Genomic DNA, 20,870 nt, shown 5'->3' with positions numbered 1-20,870 from the left:
CTCATTCTATAAGCCTAAGATGATAACAATATCTACCATTTTTAAAGACATGTCAAGTTCTGTGCAAGGGATAAATACACATTAACGTTAGTTCTTACAATAAAGTACAAATTATTATCCCCACTTAAATGAGGAAACTGAGGCTCAGAGTGAGAAACTCACCCAAGGCTAATGCAAATAAGCCTCTGTAGTTATTAGGAGGCTCTGACACAGGGCAAAAGCACTTGAGCAACAGGTTGGCAGAGGCACAGAGGATCTCCAAAGAATGTAAGGGTGGGAAGAACAGGACTAGGATAAGGAAAAGTCACTTAGAAGGAAAAAATACTGAAGGCATACTTCATCTGAAAAACTGAAGTTAACAGATTCAAATTTAAACTTAAATTTGCATTTAAGTTTAAAAAATGTATTAGATGCCTTCAATAGAAAGTTTCCATATATTTGAAACATGATTCACTATATACACATAACATGTGTTTAAAATAAATGATTCATTTTTATTCTGCCTTCCATATTCTCTGACCCCACAGGGACTTTCAAGCAGCTGCCCCCTCCCGCCACCTCCTCATTGCCTTTCATTCTTGCGTGGCCACACTTCCCTACTTAGTCTGAATGTTGTGGTCAACACTGCTATCACTTCTTTGTATAGTTTCTCAACCTCTTAGCTCCTCGTTCACTTCTTTCTTGGCCAAACCCTTACCCTAGTTACAGCTTACAGAAAACCCAAATGAACTTCCTGGCCAACTCAAATCAGTTTGATCTGAATCTCTACATACTCTGTTCCAATACTGAAAAGTTGAAAGTGGCTAAGAGAAATACACAAGGTCCCTGAAGAGTGTCACTTCATTTTTTTTTATGTTTTGCCTTTGTGATAGCAGCAATATTTTTATAAACATGCCAGGGGACTAGAAGTAAGAACTTGTGCAAAGATATGGTGGCAAATAAGCAGGCTTAGTGTTACTTTAAATTCTTGACCATGAACTACTAGTTGACCAGACATGCCAACTGCAGTCATACAGCATTTCTAGTCTCTTCACTTTCCCACTTTTACCAACAACTGTTTTAGACTTTCTAATTTCCAACAGCTCCCTTTCTGCTGAAGACCATATTTCTATTTTACTGGGAAAGTCAAAGTCCTCAGAAGAGAACTTCTACAGATTCCCCACCACATAACCACCCTCCAGCACAGACTGGATCTCTTCCTAATTTCCAGATATGTACTTCTGATTGCCAACTAGTCAGCTCATCTCCATCTGGGTTCACCATCAAATGGTAACATGTGCAAAATGGAACTCCTGATACTAGCCCCACCAAAACCTGCTTATTCCACAGATTCGTCTTGTCAGTTAGTTGAATGTAGCTCCATCCTTCTAGGACCCTGAGCCCAAAGGCCTCTGGATCATCCAGGGTCCTGTGTCTCACAAACCACACAGTCAGTAGATTTTGTTGACTCTATCTTCCAAATATGGGGCTTCCTGGATGGCTTGGTGGTAAAGACTCTGTCTGCGAATGCAGGAGACACAAGAAACGTGGGTTCAATCCCTTGGTTGGGAAGACCCCCTGGAGTAGGAAATGGCAACCCATTCCAGTATTCTTGTCTGGGAAATTCCACGGACAGAGAAACCTGGCGGGCTACAGTCCATGGGGCCGCAAAGAGTTGGACATGACTGAGCACCACCACCATCACCTTCCAAGTATATCTGGATTCTCACCACCTGGCATCACTCCACCACTATCACCTGAGTCCAACACTCGAACTTGCCGTGTTAACGCTTCATTTGGAACCTAAAACTTCTTCCGCAATTTAAAATTCTCTAAGTTCAGTTCAGTCGCTCAGTCGTGTCCAACTCTTTGCGACCCCATGAATCGCAGCACGCCAGGCCTTCCTGTCCATCACCATCTCCCAGAGTTCACTCAGACTCATGTCCATCGAGTCCGTGATGCCATCCAGCCATCCCATCCTCGGTCGTCCCCTTCTCCTCCTGCCCCCAATCCCTCCCAGCATCAGAGTCTTTTCCAATGAGTCAACTCTTTGCATGAGGTGGCCAAAGTACTGGAGCTTCAGCTTTAGCATCATTCCTTCCAAAGAAATCCCAGGGTTGATCTCCTTCAGAATGGACTGGTTGGATCTCCTTGCAGTCCAAGGGACTCTCAAGAGTCTCCTCCAACACCACAGTTCAAAAGCATCAATTCTTCGGCGCTCAGCCTTCTTCACAGTCCAACTCTGAGGAGCGGTGGCTGCGCAGGCACAGGAGGGCCTAGAGGAGCTATCCCACATTGAAGGTCAGGAACGGCAGCGGTAAGGAGATACTCCTCGTCCAAGGTAAGGAGGAGTGGCTGTGCTTTGCTGGAGCAGCCATGAAGAGATACCCCACACCCAAGGTAACAGAAACCCAAGTAAGATGGTAGGTGTTGCAAGAGGGCATTAGAGGGCAGACACACTGAAACCATACTCACAGAAAACTAGTCAATCTAATCACACTAGGACCACAGCCTTGTCGAACTCAATGAAACCAAGCCATGCCTTCGGGGCAACCCAGGACGGGCGGGTCATGGTGGAGAGGTCTGACAGAGTGTGGTCCACTGGAGAAGGGAATGGCAAGCCACTTCAGTATTCTTGCCTTGAGAACCCCAAGAACAGTATGAAAAGGCAAAATGATAGGATACTGAAAGAGGAACTCCCCAGGTCAGTAGGTGCCCAATATGCTACTGGAGATCAGTGGAGAAATAACTCCAGAAAGAATGAAGGGATGGAGCCAAAGCAAAAACAATACCCAGTTGTGGACGTGACTGGTGATAGAAGCAAGATCCGATGCTGTAAAGAGCAATATTGCATAGGAACCTGGAATGTCAGGTCCATGAATCAAGGCAAATTGGAACTGGTCAAACAAGAGATGGCAAGGGTGAACATCAACATTCTAGGAATCAGCAAACTAAAATGGACTGGAATGGGTGAATTTAACTCAGATGACCATTATATCTACTACGGCGGGCAGGAATCCCTCAGAAGAAATGGAGTAGCCATCATGGTCAACAAAAGAGTCTGAAATGCAGTACTTGGATGCAATCTCAAAAATGAAAGAATGATCTCTGTTCGTCTCCAAGGCAAAATTCTCTAAAGGGGACGCTTATTCCTTGGAAGGAAAGTTATGACCAACCTAGACAGCATATTAAAAAGCAGAGACATTACTCTGCCAACAAAGGTCCGTCTAGTCAAGGCTATGGTTTTTCCAGTAGTCATGTATGGATGTGAGAGTTGGACCAAAGAATTGATGCTTTTGAACTGTGGTGTTGGAGAAGACCCTTGAGAGTCCCTTGGACTGCAAGGAGATCCAACCAATCCATCCTGAAGGAAATCAGTCCTGAACATTCATTGGAAAGACTTATGTTGAAGCTGAAACTCCAATACTTTGGCCACCTGATGCAAAGAGCTGACTCATTGAAAAAGACCCTGAAGCTGGGAAAGACTGAGGACAGGAGGAGAAGGGGACAACAGAGGATGAGATGGTTGGATGCCATCACCGACTCAACGGACATGAGTTTGGGTAGGCTCCGGGAGTTGGTGATGGACAGGGAAGCCTGGCGTGCTGTGGTTCACGGGAGAGTCAGACACGACTGAGCGACTGAACTGAAAGGCTACCATGTTAATTATAATAAAAGCCACGAAGGCCACGCACACCTACCTCCCAATGTCCTCTCCAATCTATTCCTCCGCCCCTCCTTCATTCCACTCCTTACACAGCCTTGTCTCAGCAATTTATACTTTTTCCCTTTCTTATTTTTCATAAACTTAAGTCATTTTCTAACAATCTATAAATTTTTTTTGTATTTTAGTTCTTGTCTCCCCTTCCAGAGTAGAAATTTTTATCTCCTTTGTCCACTGATGTAACCTGCGCTTAGAACAGTATCAAACCCAGAGCAGACTTCCAGCACATATTTGTGGAATAGACTTATGAACGAATGACTAAAATAACACCTCTCTTATATGCAGTAACAACCAGAATACCTCTAACAATCTTACACATACCAACTCTAGAAGTAATATAAGCTTAGTTATCTCATGGTATTATAGCTTTTATTATATATGCTAAAATTATTATACTTTGAAGATCTTTAGCAGGTAACCCTAAAATGGCTGCTAATAAGACTCTGCAACAAAAACGACATAAAAGGGGAAATAAAACAAATAGAACCTATTTTTAAAAATAGCAGAGGAATTTGAATTTCATTGTTCTAAAACTCTCAGGAAGGAAGTTCCTCTGAGTACCCTATTTTTTTCAAGAGGTTTGAAGTTTATCCCTTAAATATCAAAATAACTTCTTCATGATAGAAATCATTGTGTGTTCTCAATTTTCCTACATTTTATACAACATTTTGAATAAGTTTTTCTTTCTGAGAATTCATCACCAAAATGCTCAAAGCACCAATTATTGTAAAGTACCCCACATAGTGATGCCTTCAGGGTCTTCAGAGGCATATCTACAGGTTTTCAACCAGCAGTTGAAGACCTTGTTTTGAATGTTCATGACTATTTTCATAGGTTTGTGTTTCCCTTGGCTGCCCAAATATCTGCCTTTATGAAATTTGAACTCATATTTCCAACTACTTTAGAACAAATAAACTGAATTAACCACCTCAGTGGTCTTCAGGAAGCAGAAGTATATAAATAGAAGACTTATTTTAGTGAAACCTATTCTCACTGTTCAGAGATTGCTTTTCCTTACATTTGTTTAATAAATAGCTACCAAAAGGCTACCATATGTCAGCAAAGTACTGTCCCGGCATTACAACCAAAATTATGAAAAGTTATGTGTAAACTCTGTGGTTCTTGTCTTCAAAGACCACACAGTCCAGGAGAGGGATCCTGCAAGAAGTTCATGCGATTCCCTCATTGCCTGAAATACTTCAGAGATCAATTCCCTTGGGACAAACTTTGACATGTTTATGGCCAGGCTTCAGAAGAGCAATTACTGAGAGCATTAAAACACTAACCAACAGATAAGTGGAGCTAAACCCCAGATAAGTGCTCATTTTGAAAACTACAAAGTATCTTTTTAAACTGGCAGAATACAAATTTCCTAGTGTGTTATCTTTATTCATTCATACAAAGACTGCAACCTTCAGCTCTATGTGATGAAGTGTGTATTTTTGTGTGTGTAAAACATAATAAACACACTGTATTGTGATCATCAAGATAAGCTTTAAAAGATTACTCAAAAGATAGAGGAATGAGCTATAATTATTATTTTCATGTCTGTTTCCTCTATGAGACCATCTGGTATACTGCTTTAACCAGTAACTAACTGGACAATGCCCAGCACATAGCAAGTACTCAATGAGTATTTTTTTTAATAAATTAATGTCCAGTCAGGTTCACTGTGGTACACTATGCGTCCAGGGAATGAGTACTCATCAAAAAAGAATTTGATTTTTAAGAGGATAAGAGTCAACCAATCAAAAACGTGTGGGAAAAAGTATTGTTGAATGATGGAGTGGGGTGCTTTGGTGTGATTCTACTTGGTCAATTCCACCTGATTTTTGAAATCCAAAGACGACAAAGATGGTCAACAGGCACATGAAAAGACACTCAACATCACTAATCAGAGAAATATAAATTAAAATGAGGTATCATCTTACGCCTGTCAGAACGGCTATCGCCAAAAAGTCTACAAATAACAAATGATGAGGATGTGGAGAAAAGGGAATCCTGGTACACTCTCAGTGGGAATATAAACTTGTGCAGCAGCCCAGTGGAAAACAGTGTAGAGGTTCCTCAAAAAACTAGCATATGATCCACCCATTCCACTCCTGACTATGTATTTGAAGAAAATGAAAATCCTAATTCAAAAAGACCTATGTTCATTGCAGAATTTATAATAGCTGAAATATAGAACCAACTTAAGTGTCCATCAACAGATGGACTGATAAAGATGTGGTACACACACGCATACACACACTCACAATGGACTACTACTTAGCCATTAAAAAAATAGTGAAATTCTGTCATTTGCCACAACATGAGTGGACCTACAGGTTATTATGCTATTAGGTCAGGCAGAGAAAATCCTGTATGTTATCACTGATACATGGAATCCAAAAGATGAAAAAGAACAAACATAACAAAACAGGAAAAGACTCACAGATATAGAGAACAAATTAGTTGTTACCAGAAGGGAGAGGGAAGGAAAAAGGGCAAGACAGGGATGGGGATTAAGAGGCAGAAACTACTATGTATAAAAAAGCTACAAGGGCAGAGACTGTACAGCACAGGGAATACAGCCAACATTTAATAACAACTTTAAATGGAGTGTAATCGATAAAAATATTGAATCACTATGTTGCATATAGGAAACTAATATTGTAAATCAACTGTACATCAAATAACAATTTTAAAATTAAGTAAAATAATAAAATAAAGAAATCTTAAGATTCTTAAGCCTAAGCCTGTGTCCTCAAACTGCCAGAGATCTGAGTCACTGGAAAGTTTGCGAAAGCACAGATTCCACCTGGTACACACATACTCTCGCCCCAATTTGATTCAGTCAGTCTGCAGTGGGGCCTATGAACTGGCAGTTCTAATAAATTCGAATGATGTTGATGCTCTCACACTGGGGACCAGACTTAAAACCATGAGCCTAGGCAGCCCAAATTTGCTCTGAAGAGATTTTTTGTACCTTTTAAAAATTTTATTTTTTATTGACTATAGTTGATTTACAATATTGTGTTAGTTTCAGATGTATAGTAAAGTGACTCAGTCATATATATAGTTCCTTTCTAAAAATCCTTTCCTATTACAGATTATTACAAGATACTGAATACCATTCCCTGTCCTACACAGTAAATCCATATCTATTTTATATGGAGTGGTGTGTATCTGCTAATTCCGTAATTTATGGAATTTATCCCTCCCCCTACTCCTTCCCTTTGGTAACCATAAGTTTGTTTGTTTTCTATATTTGTGACTGTTTTAGAGAGACTGATTTTTAATTTAAAGTATATATTATCCATGGATTCATTACTATTAAGTATCATTTTTATGCAACTATTCATTTACTCCCCAATGATGCATACATTATTTAAATAATTAGTGAAACTACTTTTTTATACATAAAAAGTAGGGAAATTATTTTCTAGATTAGTCATCATGGAAATTTGTAAAAAGCAAAAGAAAATAAAACGCTTAAAAGAATATGGAATAATAAGAGGAAAAAAGCATAAACTGGGAAGTGGAGTTATTTGCAGCTAAAATGGAAAGAATTTAGGCATTGAAAGAATGTATATACTCATAAAACTAAACAGACCACAAATGTTTTCCAAAGGCCTCTTGCAGATCATTAACCTGAGCTATTAAATTATAAACCAAATAAACACATGAAAGACTATAATTTTTAAGCTTGTGGCATTACTGGATAAATGATGAAGACAGGTATTATTTTAGTTGAATTATTAAAAAAATACTCCAGTATAATGAACAAGAGGTTTAATTCATTTCTAAAACCTTTTTTTATGATTCAATTCTGGAAGTATTTTGGTCACTTAAAATATGATATAAATATTTCACAGATAATTTTACAATGGATAAAAATAACCAGCACATGACAAAGTAACACAAGCACAGATTACATATGTCAATTACTGAAACTGTCTCAACATACATACACTTGACCCTTGAACAACATGAGTTTGAACTGCATATGTCCACTTATATGCTGATTGCTTTCAATAAATACAGTACTACACCAACCATGGCTCGCTGAATTATGGAACTGATGATATGAAGGGTCAACTCTGCATTCTGAACATCTGTGGATTTTGATATCCACAGTGGGTTCTGGAACCAACCTCAGCACAGACAGGAAGGATATGTAAGTAAGTGTTAGTCACTCAATTGGGTCTGACTCTTTGCGATCCCAGGGACTGTAGACCATCAGGCTCCTCTGACCATGGAATTCTCCAGGTAAGAACTGGGTTGCCATTCCATTCTCCAGAGGATCTTCCTGACCCAGAGATCAAACCTGGGTCTCCTGGATTGCAGGCAGATTCTTTACAGTCTGAGCCACTAAGGGCTAAGGGCAGGGAGGAATGACTATATTTAAACAGTCCCCAAAGCTTGCCAAGTTAAGTGTTATTAAGTACAGTATATACATAGCAATAAGAGATAGATGAAAACTACAAATGGTATTAAAAAGAAATGGTGTTCACTGGAATTAGAAATTGGATTCATGATAAGTGGTCAATTCCAATAATTACTAGATGCCCTCCACCCTCCAAAACACATCCATTTGAATTAAAAGTGATATTATAATCAGCTGTTTTCAAAACAGCAGATTCATCTGCAGTTAGTATAAAGAACACAGGCTCTAAAGAGTTCCAATGGTACTGACGCTCAGATTCTCAGTCTGTATCACAAGCTCTTAGCCTGAGCCTCAGTTCCCTCATCTGTAAAATGGAAATAAAATTATAGGCCTCATACTTTTTTTTCTTTCCATTTAAATGACAATTTTTTGCTTTTTAACTGGAGGACAACTGGTTTACACGACTGTGTTAGTTTCCGCTAAACATCAACATGAATCAGCCATAGGTATACATATGTCCCCACTCTCTTGAGCCTCCCCTGCTCCTCCCACCCCAACCCACCCCTCTAGGTTATCACAGAGCACCAGGTTTGAGTTCCCAGCATCATACAGCAAATTCCCACCGGCTGTCTATTTTACATATGGTAAAGTACGAGTTTCAGTGACCCTCTCTCCTCTTCCCCTATTGCGTCCACAAGTCTGTTTTCCATGTCTGCATCTCCACTGCTGCCCTGCAAACAGGTTCATCAGTACCATTTTTCTAGATTCCACTCTTACATGTTAATATACATTTGCTTGTCTCTTTCTGACTTACTTCACTCTGCATAATAGGCTCTAGATCCATCCACCTCATGAGCACTGACTTACATGTGATCCTTTTTATGTGTACTATATACCATGGAATACTACTCAGCCTCACACTGTTTTAAAAGGAGGTTTATGAAATCAATGTACCAGTAATTGTCCAGCACACTGAAAGTGCTCAACTTCATTCTTCCAACTAATGTTTGCTGAGCTTCCACTATTATGCCAGCATTATAACAGGTAACAGAGATTAATCAGAGAACAAAACAGACAAAAATTTGTCTTCTAGGAGCTTACCTTTGAGTGTTCATTTCCTTTACCTTGTCTTATAGGCACAGTGCTGGTACTTTGAGAATGAATAAACATGCCCAGAACCAGTCAAAATACTCAATTCGACAAAAATAAAATAAATAAGTCACATTAATCATGCAGTACATACCTTTACGGAACTAGAACATCTTAGGAGAATACATGACATGAGACTGGAAGACAGAAAAGTAGGGTAGGCTGCCCAAGAGACAGAACTTTAACTGAGTCTTGGGAAATGTTGAGAATCAGATATGAGATCTGTAAATTTTAGAAAAGAAAATATGAATAAAGGTAAGGCAGCTGGAAAACCCTGTAACCCAGTGTTACATAACACTGTGTAGTTCAATATGGTTTGCGTTTCAAGTACAAATTAAGGCATGATGGGAAATTAAGAAGGATATCTAGTAATAAGTCTTTAAGGTGAAAAAATTATATTCAAAGGAATAGGATATCATTAAAATATATATTTATGATAAAAATTCTCAACAAAGTGAGTATAGCGGGAACATACCTCAACATAGTAAAGCCCATTTATGACACACCAACAGCTAATCCTATTCAATAGTGAAAAGCTATGACTTTTCCCTCTACAATCAGGAATAAGACAAGTATGACCATGCTCCCGTTTTTATTCAACATAGTACTGGAAGTCCCAAGTTACACAATCAGAAAAGAAAAATAAGACATACAACTGGGAGAGAAGTATTAGACCTATCACTAGTAGAAGATGACATAATATTATATACAGAAAATTCTAAGAATTCCACCAAAAAAAAAGAAAAACTAGAATAAATTTAGTAAAATTGTAGGATACAAAATTAATATACAGAAATCTGTTGCATTTTTATACAATAAAAATGAGCTACTGATCTCATTTACAATTGCATCAAAAAGAATAAAATAGCCAGGAATAAATCCAAAGAAAATGAAAGACCTGTACTCTGAAAACTATAAGACCTTTATAAAAGAAACTGAAGTTGACCTCCAATAAATGGAATGATATATTGTGTTCATGGATCACAAGAATATTGTTAAAATGAACGTACTATCCAAAACAATCTACATAGTCAATGCAGTATCTATCAATTCATCCACAGCATTTTTTCACAGAACTAGAATAAGTAATCCTAAAACATGTATGAACTACAAAAAATCCTGACTAGCCAAAGCAATCTTGAGAAAAAGAACAAAATTAGAGGCATCATGCTCCTTAACTTCAGAGTATACTACAAAGCTACAGTAATAAAAACAGTATGATACTCACACAGAAACAGACACATGGATTAATGGAACAGAATAGAGAACCCAGAAAGAAGCCCACCCACATCTGATCAATTGATTACTCCATGACAAAGGGGGCTTCCCAGGTGGCATTAGTGGTTAAAAACCTGCTGGGCAATGCAGGAGATGTAAGAAACTTGGGTCTGATCCCTGGGTCAGGAAGATCCCCTAGACAAGGAAATGGCAACCCACTCCAGTATTCTCACCTGGAGAATCCCATGAACAGAGGGAACTAGTGGAACTAGTGCCCTTTAGGAAAGGGCAACAAAAAGCAAAAATAAGTGGGACCACATCAAATGAAAAAGCTATTTCACAAAAAAGGAAACCATCAACAAAATGAAAATACAACTTACTGAATGGGAGAAGGTATTTGTAAATGATATGTCTGATAAGGGGTTAATATCCAAAATATATTTTTTTTAAAAACTCATACAACTCAGTATCAAAAAGTAAAGCCAGTCTGACTAAAAAATGCACAGAATCTAAATAGGTATTTTTCAGAAAACATACAGATGACCAAGCATTTGAAAAGATGCTCAGCATCACTATTCAGAAGAGAAATGCAAATCAAAACCACAATGAGCTATTACCTCACACTTATCAAAATGGCTATCATCGAAAAGAAACATCAAGTATTGGTGAGAATGTATAGAAAAGGGAATGCTTGTGCACTGTTAATTGAAATGTAAATTGGCACTGCCACTCTGGGAAACAATACAGAGTCCTCTCAAAAACAGAACTAAAAAGCAGAGACATAGCTTTGCCAACAAAGGTCCATCTAGTCAAAGCTCTGATTTTTCCAGTAGTCATGTATGGATGAGAGACTTGGACCATAAAGAAGCATGAGCACCAAAGAATCATGCTTTTGAACTGTGGTATTGGAGAAGACTCTTGAGAGTCCCTTAGACAGCAAGGAGATCAAACCAGTCAGTCAAAGGAAATCGGTCCTGAATATTCATTGGAAGGACTGATGATGAAGTTCCACACTTTGGTGATGCGAAGAGCTGACTCTATTGGAAAAGACTCTGATGCCAGGAAAGATTGAGGGCAGGAGGAGAAGGAGGTGACAGAGGATGAGATGGCTGGATGACATCACCAACTCAATCGACATGAGTTTGAGCAAACTCCAGGAGATAGTGAAGGACAGGGAAGGTTGGCACGCTGCAGTCCATGGGGTCACAAAGAGTCAGATGTGACTGAATGACAATCACCACCACATGCTTAGCAATTCCACTTCTAGGTATTTATCCCCCCAAATTAAAACACTAAAGATACATGCACCCCAATGTTCACTGAAGCATTATTTACAATAGCCAAGATATGAAAGTAACCTAAGTGTTCCTCAACAAACAAATGAATACAAAAGATGTGGTATATACGCACAACGGAAGATTACTCAGCCATAAAAAAAAATAATGAAATCTTGCCATTTGTGACAACAAGGATGGACCTAGAGGTTATTTTTCTTAGTAAAATAAGTCAGAAAAAAGATGAATGCTGTATGTTTTTAGTTATATATGAAATTTAATAAAGCAACAAACAAATATAACAAAGCAGAGACAGACTCAAATATAGAGAACAAATTAGTGGTTGCAGGAAGGGAGGGGGAATGGATCAAACAGGTGAAGAGGATTAAGAGGTGCAAACTACCTTATAAAATAAATAAGTCACAAGGATATAATGCATAGCACAGAGAAAACAATCAATACTATTGTAACAACTTCATGCATAATGTATAAACTATTGAATCATTATATTGCACACTTGAAACTAATGATATTGTAAGTCAACTATTCTTCAATAAAAATTTTTTAAAAGACAGGCATTTTTCTAACATGGCAAGGTTAATTTGTCAGCTGAAGGACATCACAGATTAGTAGAATATGTCATTAAACTATCTGAGAATACCTCTCTATGGAAGACTTTAGCAAAGAAGAAAGGACAGTTAAGATTTTTAGTAGAACTTTCTATGTATTATTATAGTCTGTAAGAGGAATGAGAATTTTTAAACATAGTGCTAAGTAATTACGAGTACTATAAACTGAAGAATGCTTCCCTGGTGGTTCAGACAGTAAAGTATCTGTCCTCAATACGGGAGACCTGGGTTCGATCCCTGGGTGGGGAAGATCCCCTGGAGAAGGAAATGGCAACCTACTCCAGTATTCTTGCCTGGAAAATTCCACAGACTGAGGAACCTGGTGGGCTATGGTCATAGGATTGCAAAGAGTTGGACACTACTGAGCGACTTCACTCACTAAACTGAAGAAAGACTTCACATTTTTGGATAATGGAAAGCTAATTTTCACCTTCCTTATAACCAAAATAATAAGATTTATAAAATTATTTATCCTACCTAAAGAGTTAAAATTTTGTAAGTTTGTTTTTTAACAGAACTGTAGTTGTTCCCATCTTCCTCTTTCAGAATGGCCTTAAATGAAGTAGATTTTAGCGAAATAAATTAAGGGAGGAAATCCCATGGACAGAGGAACCTGATGAGCTGTAGTCCACAGGGACACACTCTTTTACAAAACTGGTACCACCATTACTTTTCCTCTGTGATACTAGCTTTGTGAAAAGTACTGTTTCTATGACTAAGATGGTTTCTAAAATGAAATAAATCCATCTACAGTAGAAATGTCCTCCATCTTAGTAAAGACGTAAATTGAGACGCATGCTCAAAGAAACGAGTTTATTTGGGAATAACAGAGGAATTACAATTTGGGACACCTGAACTATATAGCAAGCCAGAAGTGAGTTCATTGAGGATTTGGAATGTTGTTGTTTAGTAGCTTAGTCGTGTGCGACTCTTTGGAACCCCATGGAATGTAGCCCACCAGGCTCCTCTGTCCATGGGATTTCCCAGGCAAGGATACTGGAGTCAGTTGCCATTTCCTTCTCCAGGGGATTTACCCCACCTAGGGATTGAACCCACATCTCCTGCATCACAGGCTTTACCACTGAGGAAGCCGGCAGGGTTTGGAATAGGCTGTGTTTATGGGCAGGGCATGTAACGAGAGAGTTCAGTGAGTATCTGTTAAAAAGTCAAAATAAACGGAGACCTGCTTTGAAAATTCCCTGAGCAGATACGACCAGTCTAATCATACAAGAGAAACTCAATGTAACTCGTTTTTTGGACACCAACCTGACCTGGGTCATTTATTTTTTACTCTGGAAATCACAAGCAAAAACTTTCCAATGCTGATAAAAGGCAAAACTTCTGGTTAACTCCTTGACATTTAAGAAACTTCCAAATTATTGACTTCTGTGTGTGTGTGTGTGCTGAGTCGCTCCATGCTGTCTGCGACCCCATGGACTGTACCCCGCCGGGCTCCTCTGTCCATGGGGATTCTCCAGGCGAGAATACTGGAGTGGACTGCCATGCCCTCCTCCAGGGGATCTTCCCAACCTAGGGATCAAACCAAGGTCTCCTGCATTGCAGGCAGATTCTTTACCGTCTGAGCCACCAGGGAAGCCCTCTGTAAATCAGGCATTTATGGGAAATTGGTCTCCCAGTCTTTAAGCTTCGCTTTCCTAAAGGCACATGAGGGAAATCATTCATTCTATCAATTTCAGATTGAAATTCTTTCACAGCAGGGAGGAAGGGAATGATGTTTTAAGAGAATATACTCACAACAAACCTATTTCAGCTGAAAAGGAAACCTGCACAGCTGCTAATGCTTTGAGTTTTGAGGATCCTCAAGTGATCTTGTTTGTAGCATTTTCTTTGGTTTTGCCTCATTAAAAAGACTACTTTCAACTAGATCAGACAATAAGGTCTGTAGAGACGGCTTGAATATGTGGACATTTTTTACCTCTTAATTTTTCAAGTTAATTCTAAGTCCATTTGTCTAACAGATGTATCATCTCTGTTCTATTACAAATTATAATCAAATTCTAAACGTTTCCTCCATTAACTAACATCAAAATAAATGATAGCCCATTCAAATTCTATTTAGTCACTAAGCAATCGTATTGAACAAATATTCAGTTATTAGGCAAAGGTCAAACAGTACTGACATCCTATTTTAGACTGCTCAGATTCTCCATCTTTTTCATACAACTTAACAAATGTTTAGCAGTTACAGTGTTACTTTTTAAAACTGTCTAAAAGTTTTTGAATGTTGGAGAGTTGTTTTTCAAATTATATAGCATGATCTCCTTGTGATAAATTATCACAATGTAGGTAATAGGTATCTGTATCATGGACAGAAGAGTTCAGAAGGAGAGAGATTACCTTGTGGGGTAAACTGGAATGAGTGCTTACACCCGGGCACTGAATGAATTTACCATTACAATGATCATGTGCTACACATTGGCTCTAAACAAGCCACCAAATCTCTCTTTCTGATGGTACTCTTCCCAGAAACGGTGACCTAGCCGAATTTCAAAATATTTATCTGCTCTGGAGTTACTTTTCGGATATAGTAACATTGGTGGATAAGGAGTGCCCTATCCTTGTGGGTCCTCTTTCAAGGTTGATTAGAGTCAGAGACTTGCCCTCAGACTACAAAATTTTCTCCTTGAAAAGAACTTATGTGAAAAGAAGCAAGAAAAATCTTTGGTTTTATTTAGATAACACTCTAAATACCCGAGTAGACGTGCCCTTATGATTATGAATAGTTTAAATACATGATTTCTGAAGGCACAGGGAGCCTGACCTTCCAGAATGGAGGGTTTCACTAACCAACCAGATGTCTCTCTTCTGTATAAAGTATAATCACAGGTTTTACAATGTAAAGTAAAGGGTGCCCCAAACAACAATGAAGCTCTGCAAAATTAGTGTTTGCATGGAAAATTGAGGGCTTTTTGGTAGGGCTCCTGTAAAAACTATTTCTGGGCAAGCTCCAACACAAACACCTTTTTCTTCCTAAGGAATCAATCCGTGGTTTACCCACTGGGTAAAAATTTCAATCCCTATTCTATTCATTATATTTGAAACAGAGCCAAAATTGCTTTAAACTGTTCGATTTCACAATGAGATGACAAAGGGTGTGTGTGCATAACTTATCTTTTCATAAAACCCAGCATTCAGAAAAGATAGTCATCCCTCTCCTGTAATCAAGTGACTGAAAATGGTGTAAGATTCTTCTTTTTAAAGTTTAACAAAGCTACAAAGTCCAGTTTTGAGGTACTTCATCCGATTTGAACACCACTATTGCGGGAGGCAGAGGACAGAGAGAGTAAAGAAACAGAGGAAAAGAGTAGTGAAAAGGCAGGCAGGGAAACCGTCAAAGAGGCTCGCTCGTTCACCCTTACCAGCTTCTCTCTGGGCACACATCACAGCATGATGGTCACAAGTCCCAAGATGCAAGAGAAGAACCAAGCACAGGTCCGAAGAGAGGAGGCGGGTTATGCTTCTACGCCAGCCATTTGACTTGGAAGGAAAAAAACCAACAAAACACTTCTCAGACGGCTCTCAAAGTCAGCTGCCAAAACCCGAGCCCAGCCCCGGCCGAGCTGGCAACCTTCTGCTCCCGGCGGCCCGCCCCCGCGGCTCCGCCTCCGCTTTCCGCTGGGATGCAGAGTGGCCCGAACTTCCGCGGAAGGCCAATCGCTAGCCGCCCCGCCTCTCGTGACGTCAGGTGCAAGGGGCGGGCAGGGCCGCCGAGGGGTTTCCCAGCTCCAGCTGTTGGCGGGAGCTTCCTGTCTGCTTGATGCAGATGTCTCCCAGTAACCCAGAACCTGCCTGCTCAGGTGTTTGGTTTATTTTTGTATCGCTGAAATTCTGTTTTAACAGTTCATTCATTTACCTAAACTTGAAACTCTTGGGAATTATTTTTGGAGGGTAAAAGGGTCAAATCTAAATACTTAATATTGATGTTAACTAGAAAAGAGATATTGAGAAAAAGAAAAATTATTTGGTCTTTTTTCCTCACTCCTTGACCTTCTATCCCCTTCTTCACCCAGAATGATGTGGCTTTGTGCTGACATGGTCTGCTAGCTTAAAACTCACAGCTTAAAAAATATATTTTACTTCCAAGTAAATTCCAACAACCCATCAACTCTATCAACACTTCTCACCTGCAAAGTGCCTTGAGAAAGGGAAAGGGGATACAGAGAAGGCAGAACAATAATTCAGACCAAATAGTAAGAATCACTGGCTGCCACTTGTTTTATCCCACAAAGATAAAGAGGGGCAAATCTCTCCACAACTTTTTTTGTATAGTTATCTTCCATTTTCTCAAATGTTTAAATACGTGGCAAGAGTGAAGAAAACTAAATGATGGTATGAACGTTTCCCTAATAGTGAAGAGCCCATCAGGACAGAACCATGGAGCTAGGAGATTTGCAAGGTCAAGCTGGAGAGGCTGAACAAGTTCCTGCACCTACAGAGTAGGTGCCTCTCCCAGACAAGGAGAAACAAGTTCTGGGTGTGGCTTCCTGCGATGGCCAATTCAGGAAACTCTTTCTTGCAGGCAAGTTTTGTTCCGTTCTGGGATAAGCCTAGCCTAGTAGACCAGAGTCAATCTCGTGGTCTCTCAAATTCCTGGCCCTGGTAACCCTTTTTACAGTCATTAGACTCTCTCTAAATGATTATAAAAGATGAAGCAATTTTTCTGATAGCCAAACTTCCTGGGGAGAGCTTTCCGTAATTTCCCCTCAGCACTGATGCTGAAATAATCTCAGTGGAGTGCTTTCTTGAGAGGATGCATACCAGGACAATTCAGGCAGGGAGCTGGTATTTGCAGCCAGTTTGGATTGCTTAAATCGGGTTCTAACAAGTTACACATCAGTCAACTGAGGAGCTTGATGCCAAGGCCCCACCCAAGCCAATTAAATCTGAATCTCTGGGGATGGACTTCAAGCAATCTCTTTTATTTGTTTAAAGCTCTCCATGTGATTCTAATCTGCAGCAAAGGTTGAGAATCACTGGCTTAGATTTAAATTGTCTTAGATGAAAATCTACATTATATTTAAGTTTAAAAATGCAGTAGCAGGATAATGTAAAACACTTTGTAATACAGTTTGTTCATATATATTTATATATTTAATTTAAATGTATATTAAATATAAAGTGTATTATAAATGGAACTTAATATAAACATAAAATATGATGTTAAGACACACAAAATTGTTTACTCAGAGGGAAAGGATGAAGAATGAGGGGAAGTAGAAGCGGGGACATTACCAGCTTTCTTTTTGTTTCTGTAACATTTGACTGAATGCAAGGAGCATGTGTCCCATTTGATTTAAATGTATTTAATTAAGTTTTAAAAATTAATACTTTAGTGAAATGGTTGAGGGAATTTAAGAGGTACAAACTTCTAGTTATGAAATGAATCACAGGGATGAAATGCACAGTACGGGGAATATAGTCAGTAATAATGTAATATCTTTGTATAGTGATGAAGGTGGTCAAAAGGTACCACCTTCAATTATAAGATGACTAAGTCCTAGGGATGTAATGAACAACATGATTAATACATGTAACATGGCTGCATGGCTGCATGTTATATACATGAAAGTTGTTAAAAGCTAATCCTACCAGTTCTCATCACAAGAAAAAAGATTTTTTTCTTTTATTTTTCTACCTATATGAGATGATGGATGGTCACTAAACTTATTGGGGTAATCATTTCATGATGTGTGTAAGTCAAATCATTATGCTGCACACCTTAAATTTATACAGTTGTTGCAGTTGTCGTTTAGTCCCTATGTCTGTGCCTGACTCTTCTGAGACCCCATGGACTGTAGCCCACCAGGCTCCTCTGTCTGTGGCAAGAACACTGGAGTGGGCTGCCATTTCCTTCTCCATAAACTTATACAACGCTGTATGTCAATTGTGTCTCAGTAAAATTGGAAGAAGAAATCAATACTTATGAATATATTTGCAAATAACCATGATTAATGTGAGTTTCAGTTTTTTTCCAAATGTTCCTCTAGTATCTAACATTTCTCATAGGGTTGCTTCCATTTTGTTTAAAAATTCCATAAAATCTTTGATTAAATACATTGGCTACCAAAATGTAAGTATTAATCCATACACCACTGCTAAACTTAAAATGTTTATTTTCTTTTAATTTCAGAAATATTTTCCAATTTTATGTGCCCATCTCCTCATGAAGTTTTAGGAGAAAATATTCAAAATATATAGTATGGATGTAAGGAAATTTCATCTTTTCCAACTGGAAAATTATTTGTAATTAGTAGTACGTCAGTATCAACAACTTTGTAACTAACTGCCATTAGGAAACATGGCATAGGAGTCAAGTGTCTAGGTTTAACCTGGCTTTAAATCTTAGCTCTGTTAATTTTAGATGTATATTCTTGGGTACCATCGCTAAGCTCCACAGGTGAAATGATTCCAATAATACCTACCTCAGTGTAAGATTACATCAAGTCATATAGCTGCAGTGCTTATCACTGTGTAAAGCAAAAAGTAGGAACGTAATATATGATAGTTATCAATTCTCTGACTTCTACTTTCCCCTCAAACATACTCAAAGATTATCATGGCAGCAGTGAACTGACTTAGACTTTATCAGAAAACTTTTCTTTTCAAACAAAACAGTAATCATGATTCTTCCTATGACTGATGACACCTCTTATCCAGATAGATGTGAAAGAGAAACATTCATCCTTTTAGACCACTACTGTAACATGTAATATATGAAACTATGTGTGTGTTTTTTGTTTGCCTCCAAATATTTCACATGTAACAGTGTTCCCTAAAGTGACACAGTTGATTTTTCAGGATTCATCAACCACTTCTTCTCTGTATTAGTTATCTTATTAACAAAGTATGACTCAAGCGCAGATGAGTATTTCCCAGGATTGGCTTTCCAACTTTTGACCAAAAAAAAAGAGTTCAATGCCTCAAGCCATAAGGGCTTATGCCTCATAGATGAGCCCTGATTTTGGTCACATCATCACCAGATTTTTTTTTCTCTCTTTTTTCTTTTCCTTAATATTTGCTGAGCACTAGTAAAAACAATTCTTTTAGGCACTGTTCTCAAGAGTTTGAGAACATCTGCTACCTCCTTTAATCCTCATATTATCCCTATGAGTTCAGTGTTTATTTAGAGATAAGAATCTGAGGTACAGAGAGATAAAGTGACTTCCCCAAGACAGAAAAGCTAGTAAGTGAAAAGCTGGAGAACCCATATTCTATTGTGGACTATTCAGCATAGCATTTGGTGAATTAGGAAGGGGCATATTAAATGATTTTGGGGGACAGGGAGAGGTGAAAACCATGCTATGACTATAACTGCCTTGATGAGAGTAGAAATTCTATATTTTTAAGAAATAACAATATCTACATCATTATTACTGATTATAAACTTATGCTTTAATTTTATATTTGTGCATTTGTTAAAAAGAGGAATCACATTTCCTTCCCTTTACATGGGCTTTCCTGGTGGCTCAGATGGTGAAGAATCTGCCTGCAAATGCAGGAGACCCTGGTTCGATCCCTGGGTGGGGAAGGCCCCTGGAGAAGGGAATGGCAACTCACTCCAGTATTCTTGTCTGGAGAATCCCATGGACAGAGGAGCCTGGCAGGTTACAATCCGTGGGGTCACAAAGAGCTGAACTCCACTGAGCGACTAACACTCTCTTTCCCTTTTCATCAGCTGAATCACTTTGTTCCACATGAGAACATTGGCTTTTCATCTTATAAAAACCTTTAAAATGCAATGATCACACAGAATATCAACAAGAGAATCTCCATAATGGCAGTGATTCAAGCTGGTCTCAGACTTCTAGATAGGTCCATTAACTCCTTCTGGAAACTGTTTGTAATGTGAAAAGTGCCTGATAGGATGGTAGCAGAATTCCTCACATGGATTGATGGTCTTTTACTTTAAGAAAGATAATCTGGGCTTTCCCAGTGGCTCAGTGGTCAAGAATTCACCTGCAATGAAGACAATTCCTCAGTCCCTTACTTATACAAAAGTTGGCTCCAGAGCTTTATTCTGAATTTAGATGTAATTGAGATAAAGAAGTACATATACATTTCTCTAAATATGATGTATTTCCCCCACTTCCCAGACCAGGTAGGAGTGTGAGGGCTTTGGAAAGATAAGAGGATAAGCAATAACTCTACCCAGAGAGAAAGAAGACGGGATCTGGCCTCTAAGGAATGGCATACAATCTTGAGTCAGATGTGTAAGAAGGCCAATGACAAATTCTGTGAGCAGCTACAACTGATAGACTTTAAGAAAGTGACATCTAAAACCCACTATTAAGCTGTTTCCTTTGCTGTGGTGCTATATACCTTACAAATCAGAGTTCCCCAGACAATAGGCTATGGTTGTACTGTGAGATAATCTCTTGGCCCCTGAGCAGCTCCATGGGACCTATGGGGTCTAGAACTCATCATGGAATAGGAACCCATGGAGCTGATGAAAGGGTAACCTGTTTGCAAGGTTCAAAAAACACAGCAGCTGGCCTCAGGGAATGTTA

General features: G+C 38.8%; 1 protein-coding gene across 1 annotated transcript in view; it reads right to left on the bottom strand.

Moving 5' to 3' along the window:
- ATP10D (ATPase phospholipid transporting 10D (putative)) overlaps positions 1–15,848 on the bottom strand; it is a 133,104-nt gene extending 117,256 nt beyond the window's left edge. Inside the window, exon 1 of the mRNA XM_068975172.1 lies at positions 15,723–15,848. The gene's annotated coding sequence lies outside the window, so the exon portion shown is untranslated. The remainder of the gene's footprint in view (positions 1–15,722) is intronic.
- Between the last annotated feature and the right edge of the window lie 5,022 nt (positions 15,849–20,870).

Source organism: Capricornis sumatraensis, chromosome 7, assembly GCF_032405125.1.
Source record: "Capricornis sumatraensis isolate serow.1 chromosome 7, serow.2, whole genome shotgun sequence".
Taxonomy (NCBI): domain Eukaryota; kingdom Metazoa; phylum Chordata; class Mammalia; order Artiodactyla; family Bovidae; genus Capricornis; species Capricornis sumatraensis.
This window is presented reverse-complemented; position numbering and strand designations above follow the sequence as displayed.